We start from the raw sequence: 10359 nt of genomic DNA, 5'->3' as shown, positions 1-10359 counted from the left end.
TGAGTTTTTCGGAGGCATTTGAGGAAGAACCTATCTTACTGTCTTGACTTGGAAAAGGATCCTTCAAAACAGCAGGTGTTTGGGAACCTTTGACAATTTTCGCAACCTCTGCACAATGAGGGCAGTCTCTTGTAAAAAGCTTTTCGTCACAAATGAGACAAGGATAACGAGGTTTGCGTTTCTCATCATTTGATTCCGCTTTTTCTGGTTTCTCTTTCGAATTTGTATCTGTCTTATTTTTCTTCTTCCCTTTCTTCTTACCGTCGGATTTTGATTTGGCTGTAGATGACTCTACAACATGAATATCGGCGGAAATTTCCGCGGAAGAATCTCTTGTCGGGGAATCTGGTAAAGTTATGATAGGAGAAGAATTCTTGGAAGATTTCTTCTTACTTTTGGTATTAACCGTACCAATCATACCATCAGCGGCATGAGACCCTGAAGGAGCTACAGCGATTTGATTTTGCTTAGGAAGATCAGGGATTTTCTCGTGTAACGTACCTGACTGCGTATAAACTAAGTCAAGGTACTGAGCTTGAGCAATTACTTGCTCCTCAGTAACGACTCCGGCCTTAGCTACATCCTCAGTGATCTTTGGAAATAAAGATTTTACAAACCATTCAGCTAAGATCTGATCTGGAATAAAAACCTTCACTAAACGTCGTCGACGTCTCCATTCATGAATGTGATCTGAAATATAAGTGGGCGTAGACTGCTTTAACGAAGTTAATAATTCTATGCCATTATCATATCTAACTGGCAACTGAAAATGAGTTAAAAACGAAGTAGCTAGCTGGCTAAAATTATAAAAAGTGGCTCGCGGTAACTCAATGTACCACTTGGCAGCAAGACCAATTAGAGTGCGCTGGAAAAGCCTTAAATGGATTGAATCATCTGAAATGGAATTAGACGCACACCAGAGGTGATAAGTCATCACATGGTTCGACGAGTCCTCTCCTGATTTGCCTTCAAACTTAAGAATATCACTAGGCAACTTATTCGGCATTGGCGGCCAAAACGGAAGATAGTTAATTGGATCGTTCGTAAGGCGCAACAAGTCAGGCAAGTCCAAAGTTGCAATAAACAGTAACTGATGATTAGGGTCCCTAAAACTCTGGGTCATGAGACCAGCCCCAGAAGGAGGATATCCAGGATAACTAGGAATTGGAATCGCATTTGAGATATTATATCCTCCCGGAAAACTAGGATTAATCGGACTGTACTGGGGTTGTTGAGGTTGTTGATATGTATACCCAGGGTACGGTTGATACAGATAGATTGGTTGCTGCACAACAGGACCGAATTGGTACTGTCCCTGGTACGGTTGATAAGTAAATTGAGGTTGACTTGTGACAACCGTACTTGAACCAGGTTGTCCTACAGGAATTTGAACCGAAGTTTGAATTGTGGATCCAGACTGAGGTAAAGATGTCTGAGGAGTTGATACAGGAACAGTAGAAACCGGAGTTGTCGATACTCCAGAAGTAGGTGGGGTAGATTGAACAGATGTTGCAGCAATTGTAGCAGCCATTTGAGGCAGAGTACGAGGCGTACCAGGCCCAGGCTAAGAAACTACAGAAGGTGCAGAAGTTTGAATAGTAGACTGGACAGGTTGCTGGGGTGAACCAGAAACCAAGGGTTGTCCAGTTTGAGATGACGACTGTACATTCGGTTGTAAGACCTATTGAGTTTGAGATGGATTCCACACTAAGTTCGTTCCGGGGTACGGACCCATAATAGGTTGAGAATATTGAGTACCATAACCAGGTTGAGGGTAGGGTTGATAATTCAACGGTACATTTCCAGTACCTTGGACATGTGATTGACCGGAAGGTGGTTGGTAACCTTGGGTCGGGTACTGACCTTGAGGTTGATAACCTTGAGGCACGTATTGATATTGGGGTTGACCTTGAGGTACATATTGAGTCTGGGGTTGACCTTGAGGTACATATTGAGTCTGGGGTTGACCTTGAGGAACATACTGTCCCATAGGTATGTACTGTCCTTGAGGTTGCCCCCCAGGCGATAATTGAGGACTTTGAGGCTGCCCCCCAGGCGGTAACTGGCTGCCTTGAGGTTGAGGATTAGGAATAGTACCTGACATCATGAGAATATCTTCTACACTCAACGGCTTAGTTCCATTATTTCCAGTTAATAACCCTTGTTCAATAGGTTGAGGAGATGCTCCCGAAAAAGTACCAGTAAGTGACTGATACCCAGAGGGAACAGAAGGACCGCCGTACAAAAAGGTTTCTGGAGATTGAGAAAACATGGACAACTGTCTTGACATATTTAACGGAGGATAGTAACCCCTAGGTGTTGGGTGAAAAGGAATACGAGGTGGTGAAAAACTTAGTCCCGGGTTTTCCAAAAAATTGGTCAATGAAAGATACCAAGCACTGCTCCTAGGTGGACTGTAAAAGATTGATTCACGCTCCCTAAGTTCTATAATAGGTTGATTTTCAGGGATAGGGATGCCTTCTTCTTCTTCCGGAGTAGCAAGTTCTTCAATAGCTATTAGTCCAGAAGGAAGATTTTGGGTAATTATTCTTTCTACCCTGGGTGAACCAGGACCACTAGAAGTTGGAGAGGTAAATCCCGATGTTGGAGTAGCAGCAAATTCAGTTTCAGGTTCAGAGATTTTAGGTTCTTCACTTAAATCACTAGTAGATGAAAAACTACCAGTAACTTCGGAAACAGGCACAGACTGTGGATTATTATCTGCTACTAAAGCTTGATAATCTGGATATACCACTAAAGAAGATTCTCCTTCTTCAGGTGACCCAACTCTACTGTCTCTAGGAGTTACAAGGGCTTTTAACCCTTCAGGCTGGCTTGGTGAAAACTCAAGAGGTTGGCCCCGAAGTCTACGGGACTTCCTCGGTAATTCAGCCACGATTAAATATTTTAACTACTTCACACGCAAACAAAGTAAAATCTCAATGCAAACCACCTAAAGTCTCTAAAGAACCAAACAAATTGAATCACACGCCTAAAGAATCTAGGAGATCAAACCACACACAAACAATAACTTTCCGTACTGAAAACACTAGTTGGTGATAAAATCCAACGTCGCAGAGTTCAATACAGAAATGGCGGTTGGAACAGTTACCCCGGAAACCTGCTTAATGAATAGACTAGCACAAGTTTCTCCACTAAACCGTCTCGAGTGAAGAGAACCCCCCAGAAAATCCAAGCGAGTCTAGCTGACGTCTACTCCAGGTACAATGGGATCTTCCCTCCACCGTCACCTTAGGAAGAATCCTATAGAATATGGTCACTATGGTTACCAACGGAAACAAATATACCTGGGGGAACAGTCTACGATCCGATACGCATGCAAGGGCAGAGTAACAAGCTCAATCCCCTTGAAGGCTCCTTGACATAATCCAAGGTTTACCAACAAGTGACCCCAGGCTCCTCGACAATGGTTAATCCGAGGTTTACCGTTTTTAATACGTGAATATCTGGCATCGTTCCCAATGAGGAAGGATTGATTCCCACACTGGTTCAGACACGATCTCGTGCTTCTCCTTTAAGAGGAGCTTTCCCAGAGCATAGATGTAACAATTGGATTTTTCTCCTACCGCAAGATACAGCTACTTGTTTGTTTTACTGCCTTGGAGAGTTAATTACTCCCTACTCCAAGACACTAGCCTAAGCTATGTTGGTGTAATAGAGCCCTAGAAATAAAAATATTACTAAATAGATTTTACTTTAAGCGTTATTTTTATTGGTTTTTGTTTAAGTCAAGAGGTGCGGAGATTAAACTTATGGTGTGAGGACTCGACTCGAAATCACTAAAAAATGCACTTAAGATGATAAGCAATCTTTTCCCTTCAATGAATTTCTAGCTAGGAAAGAGTTTGAGAATGCAAATGCTTGTAAACACGAATCTTTTCCTTAAAAAACAAATCAAAAGAAGAGCTTTTTGTCTTTTCCAATGCACTCGAAACGAGACAACTAGTTATTTTCACAAAAATTTCCCTTTTCTTTCAAACACTCAAATACCACAAAAACACACTTTTTCCAAAAGAGATTTTTATTTTTTATAAAACACTCAAAACTATGGAAATAACTAATCTTGAGATCTATAAACTATAAAAAACTATTTGAAGTAAAAGCTTACAAGATGTCTTTTTCAAGGATGTTTTACTTAGCTATAAGCAAACTAAGGACTAATTTGTCCAGAATCACAAATCAGTCAAAAAAACAACCAATTTTTGTTTTTTTTTCTAAAAATGAAATCCAAACTTTTAACACAAGTCTTTTCAAAGTTTCGAAATGAGAAACACAAGATGGATTCCTCAACAAAGGTAGATTTTGCAAATGGTCAGACTCATAAGAAGGCCAGTAAAAACCAAGATGATCTGAGGCTTCTACAGCGTCTAAGCTTTGAGCTACTACAAGACCAAAATGAAAACCAAGCCTGGCAACCAAAACTTCTAGGAATTTCACCTAAAACTCTAACACCAATGGAATTAACCTAAGAAAAGTTCCTGACAAGTCACATGCAAGTCTGGGCAAGGGATAATAACATCTAAACAAAAACTAAGCTGACTAACAGAGAAAATCTTAGGTTTTCCAAAATTTTGACAGGGTCCGCAGGCCCGCAATTCACACAGGTGCGGTACCGCTCTGTGTGAAAAGCAAAAGTGCGGACAGGTCCGCACTGTGTTACAAGCCGAGGGTGCGGTCCTCCCCCAAAGTTATGAAAAACAAAAAATAATCCAAGATCTACTAAATCTACCCAATTCCACACACAACAAGCCAAAAACAGAAACAAAAACACAGTTTCTCAGGTCAAAGTAAAGCAAATCAAGAAATCAAGTCCCCAGCGGAGTCGCCATTTTGTCACACAGAATGAGTCGATTTTGCGAACAAGATCGACCTCCCTAGTATCTAATGATATCTAGTGACAAGCAAGCCAATCTAAAACTATCTTTCTCTAAATATGCAATTTATTAACAAAGGCAAACAAGTGTTTTAGGCCTACCTTGGGTCCAATGCAAGTTTGTGGAAGCCTCGCTCCTTTGATCCAAATGAGCTCCCTTGTTGCGAATCTGCAAACACAAACAAGCAAACAAATTAAATAGCACCTGAAAAGCCAATATCATAAAGCATACTTATCATGATGATCAAGGAATTCATGAAACAAATGACATAAGACAATTTGTTGAGAAAAATGAATCTGATTGTATTAATTCAAATCAAAGAAGAACTTTACAACCTGTGCCTTGATGTTGTACAAGCTCCTCCCAGGGTCCAACAAGAAGTCTCCTCTACTTTGACAAGTTTCACTCTCTTTCCAATGAAGCCAAAAAGGTATGTGATCTCTCCTCTCAAGCTTAACTAGGAAGTCTCAATTCCACTAGCATTTACCCTAAAAAATGTTTAGCTTCTAACCTCTCTAACAACTAGCCCAATGCCTTAATTTATAGTGCAATGGAGGGAAGTTACTAGGTCCTCCTTCAAAGGGATAAAGCCCTCCTTCAAAGGGATAGCTCCTCTCATCAAGGGATTAGCTCCTTCTCTTTTGGGATGCATGAACCACCTAAGAGCGAACCATCCACATCAAAATTCCTTCTAGAATCATCTAGAATTAACCCAAAGTGAGTTTTTTAGAATAAACTTGCGCCTTTTTGACTTTCACAGGGGTCCGCACCCACTCCTTTAGAGACAGAGCGGGCAGGTCCGCAGGTAATGTGAACAGGGGGTGCGGGACCGCAGGCAACAGTGAGAGAAAGTGTGGAACCAGAACTTTAATGATTTTTAATGTCTTTCTCTCATTTTCAAAGCTTGACATGAAGAGCTGAGGTCTGAGACTTGCTTAGGAGGACAGTATAAGTGATGATAGACCCATACTGACTGCAAATAGTCATGGTGACAATATTTTGTGTAACACAAACTCCACAATTTATCTACCCTCCTAAGCTCCACGAATTTTCTTTTGCGTCATCTTGGAACTTGCGCTAGTGGAAGAAAAACTCGTGAATTGGCTCCTCAAATACCTGGAAATCAGCTCTCAAATTCTCTTCTAGGGTGACACTCGAAGTTCACGCAAGAGGAGATGGAATTCCCACTTAGAAATTCCTTGTGATAAGCAGCACTGGTTGACTTGGCTAAGCAGCTCAAGCAAACTCTCTATTTCTTTAAATGTTGAAATGCCAAAGGATGCAAAAATGAGGCTCTCCTCTCCCTTTTAAAATTGTTTTTCTCCTCTCTCCTTGTGGGCTCCACCAAATTGACCTCACATCTTCATCATTTTCCCTTTAGTTCAATTTTCCCAAGGGGGTCTGATTTCCCCTTTTTACTGGCCCCCACAAACCATTACCACTTTAATTTATCTTTTCTCCTATGTTTAGCCTCCTTTTCTCTCCAAAATTTAAGTGGTGCCTCCATGACCCACTTTTCCTAAGTTTTACATGCCAAAATATTTATTAATAGCAAAAATTACAAAATTGAGAATTCTACTTAGAAAAATTACTTATTGGGGACATGACACTACCATAGGCATGTAAGCATTTATTTTCTCCTTGCTTTATTACTCTCTCTTCCAAACTCATTACCCATACTGTGAAACATTAATGGTAGCTTAAAAAAATTGAAACATTTTCCCTCCTCTAATTAGGATTTTGATATTGAGAATCAAGATCAGGGGTGAAGGCCTCAAAACCTCTAGGAATCTCCATGATGCTTGCATAGGTCTCTAGTGGATTCTCATATGTTACTACACGTGGATGAATTATGACTAACTAATATGGTTGCAATTTGTACCAAGGAATAATTGAACAATTACCTCATTGGAAGCATAACTTTGGCATATCAACTCTGGCCGACAAAAACAAACCATCGTTGGAAAGTTATCAACCCGTAGAATGTAGTCAGAACTTTCAAGGCACATGTCGTCAAGGTCTAAGATTTGAAAATTCCACTTCTTTAACCAAAACAAGAGGATTTGTAGTTCTTGTTTGTCACTAAGGATTTTAGGATCTTACCCAACCTGACCCTTTTAGGTCTCAAATCCTATATTCCCCATTCTAAAGCAGCAATGAATTCATATGGTAACCATATAGATCCATTTCAAGGCAACAAATGTATCGTTTTGCAGTTATTTGTCTTTACCCGTATGTAGCCTAGGAATGCCTTGAATACACCCCTCTGGTCATTTTTGATGATGCCACCATAGCTAACATGCTTGGGATGATGCCTTGTGAGACTAAGCTTACAAGAAGTTTAGTACTATAATGTTTTTCAATAGGTTGAAGACGGTATGTGGCTAGTAAGATTTCCTTTAACAACATTCACTAACCCTTTTTTAAATAGAAATAATTCAAACAATTCAATTAATGTTATATAAATAGTAAAAGACATTATTTTCAATAAAATTAAAAAAATGTGGATTATTTGACAAAATTATAAGATATGCATTCATTAGTTACCCAACTAGAAGAAATAACAATAGTAATGCAAGCATGGGTATAGAGCATAACAATTTGTTAATTGAAATATATATAATACCATGATTGATTTTTGTTTCATGCTAGATGAAAGTTCTTTAGAAAATCATTAAATCATGGGACAAGTAACATGAATTATTAGTGAAGATGGCTTGGATTATTAGAAGAAAATGTTAACACGTCTGAAAATATAAATTGCACGGGTACTGCTCCGAGCCCTTGGAGAGAAAGTACCCCACGTTCAAGCACTCTGGGAGCTTGGGCGCTGGTATGAAATGCTCCAAAACAATTGGGAGCTTCTACAGGAACGTTGGATCTTTGCAGCCTAGAATGAAGAGTCTCTGGTACTGGTTTCACCTAGGAACATTGCTCGGGAACTTGTGGGAGCTCCCATCCATCGAGGAGTGTCTAGATGCTCCTCGATGGATGGGAGCTCCCACATGTTCCAGAACCATGAGTACCTATTGTCAGGAAAAAAACGTGTAAATCTTTGGCGAGAAAATTCTTTGTTTTTTCCATTTCGCAGCAATTCTTTGCCTTCCCTTTCCTATATAATCAATGTCCTGCTCAAGTGAGTTAAGCGAGCTATTGCTGAGTTTCTTTGTGCGTTGTCGACGTTGCACTTAGGGACGTTGTCGTTATCGTGGGTGAACCACTACGCATTGAGGGGCGTTGTCGCTATTGTGGGTGAGCATTGAGAAGAGAGGGACATTATTCAAGGCTCAAGCATTGATGATGTGTTGTGTTGTGTGTATTGATGCATTGACGTTGTGTTGTTCAAGGCTCTCGCTCACACGTTGTTGTTTAGGACCGTGTGTTCAAAGGTAAATATTATAAAATCCGTGTGTTCAAACTTCAAATTATTTGATGTTGACCCATCTTACATTGATGATTTTAGGTGTTTATGCTTCAAAGTGTTCTTTGGATACATTAGTTGGTGTGTGCACTTCTCTTTTCTGGAGCCTGTTACCTTTTCACTTGTTACAATGCGTCTGTCGATTATTTAGTAAGAATGGTTGAGAGTGTTTTGAGTACTCAGTAGATGCTTCTTGTACTTTATATCCTCATTATTTCACTCAACTAGCTTCCTACCTTATTGTTTTCACTATAAATAGTATTAAATGTTTTCATTAATATTTTAATGACTGGCAGTTAAATGAAATATGTGCTTTACTTTTCATGAAAATTACTAGACTCAAAGTTCAATAAAGATCAATCATTGATATGGGGGCTTAATAAGCTTCTCAACTCAATGACTTTCATTCTCTTTATGCACTAGTATACATAGATAAGGAATTTTCTTTTTCTTAAGGATTTGTGAATTTAGTTCAGACTTCCTTGTAGCTCAATGTCACCTAGTCGTATTTTTCATTTGTTAAATCATTGAGTTTGTTCTTCACGACTTCTCTAGCTCATCAATAGTCACACGAAGTCCTCAATGTGTCAATACCTTCACAGCTTTTTCACACTTTAAAATGAAACATTAAAATTAAAGGTTAAACCATTCGCCTTTATCACAATTCTTATATATGACATTGGGATTAAAATTGAACTTTGAAAAGCCTCGACTCTCAATGAATAATTAAAATTGAATTAAAACAAACATCAATGAAATCTCTTGTTTTGTGGCTAAATAAAATCACAATGTGTTTGAAGGACTTCAATTAATTGTTAAATTACTTGGAAGATTTTTTCAAGGAGCAATGTGAAAATTTATTTTTCCTTTTAGTTTGATGACTTTCATAATTTGTGAAGTCAAAATTGTCCCTTTTCTGTGAAATTTTTAATATACATTTTTACATGAACGGAATTTTGAATTGCTCCTATATGAATTGATATGAGCACTTACGGTTTTTTATATGAATGGAATATTGATTAACAATAACATTAATATATGATTAATTGACTATAAAATATTGCTGGAAAGTTACTATAAAATTATAATTGAATTCAATCATACACGATAGGAGTGTATCACAAATACAATAATATGACAAGAAATTGCGGTTTTGGTAACTTTTCTCAACCGTGGTCACTTTGCTAAATGTAGATGTCCTCGCTATCAATGAATCCCATGCCTCTAGAAAACTAGAAAACTCTTGTTGGTTCATCTTATTTCACCAAGAATAAAAGTGGTTGTTAAAAAATGAGGCAATTGCATCTTTCAAAACAATTATGATATATTCTTTTGTGCTTGCAAGTAGCAGTGAGTTGCAGAGTGCTGCTTTATTGCATCACAGATAACTTAATAAAAGAGATATACAGATAAGATATGACTCATTTAGGTTGACTACTAACTTTTTTTTGTTCTTTATGATGAGTGGATGTCCCTTAACATTTCAAATCTTGACATGGTTTATTCCAGAAATACTCAACAATATGTATAACTGTAGAAATCTTCATAATAAAATAGAAAAATTAATAACTAGTTAGAATATTCAATCTTACACTTCAAATATTTGAAATTCATTGATCATAGTTTTATGAATTGCATAGGGAAAGCATAATTCAATGTACATTGCTTTTAAATTATAATTATATCAACTCGTTAAAGTTTCTTAGTTTTCCAATTGAAATTTAATGATGTTTTATGTTAAGGGCCAGGACACATAATCTGGCTACACTGATCATTGACTAGTTTATTAGTTTATGAGAATATGCAAATTAAATATTAGTATTCTAAGTTTTATTTTTTTGTCATTTATGTACATTGTATAATCTATTTGTTTGTTCCACTTCTAATGATTTTTTTGTATTTAAATTTCAATATTGATACCATGGATAGAAGGCTGGGCAATGAATGTGGTAACAATAACAATAGGATGAGACCCCCACTACCTCCACAAATTCAACAACAAAATGCAAAGGCAACAATAAATACTCACAAGCAATCACGCAA

The sequence above is a fragment of the Pinus tabuliformis genome, chromosome 9 (assembly GCF_031772625.1).
Source record: "Pinus tabuliformis cultivar Carrire ecotype Pingquan chromosome 9, CPIR1, whole genome shotgun sequence".
Classification (NCBI taxonomy): domain Eukaryota; kingdom Viridiplantae; phylum Streptophyta; class Pinopsida; order Pinales; family Pinaceae; genus Pinus; species Pinus tabuliformis.
Note: the sequence above shows the minus strand (reverse complement) of the source record.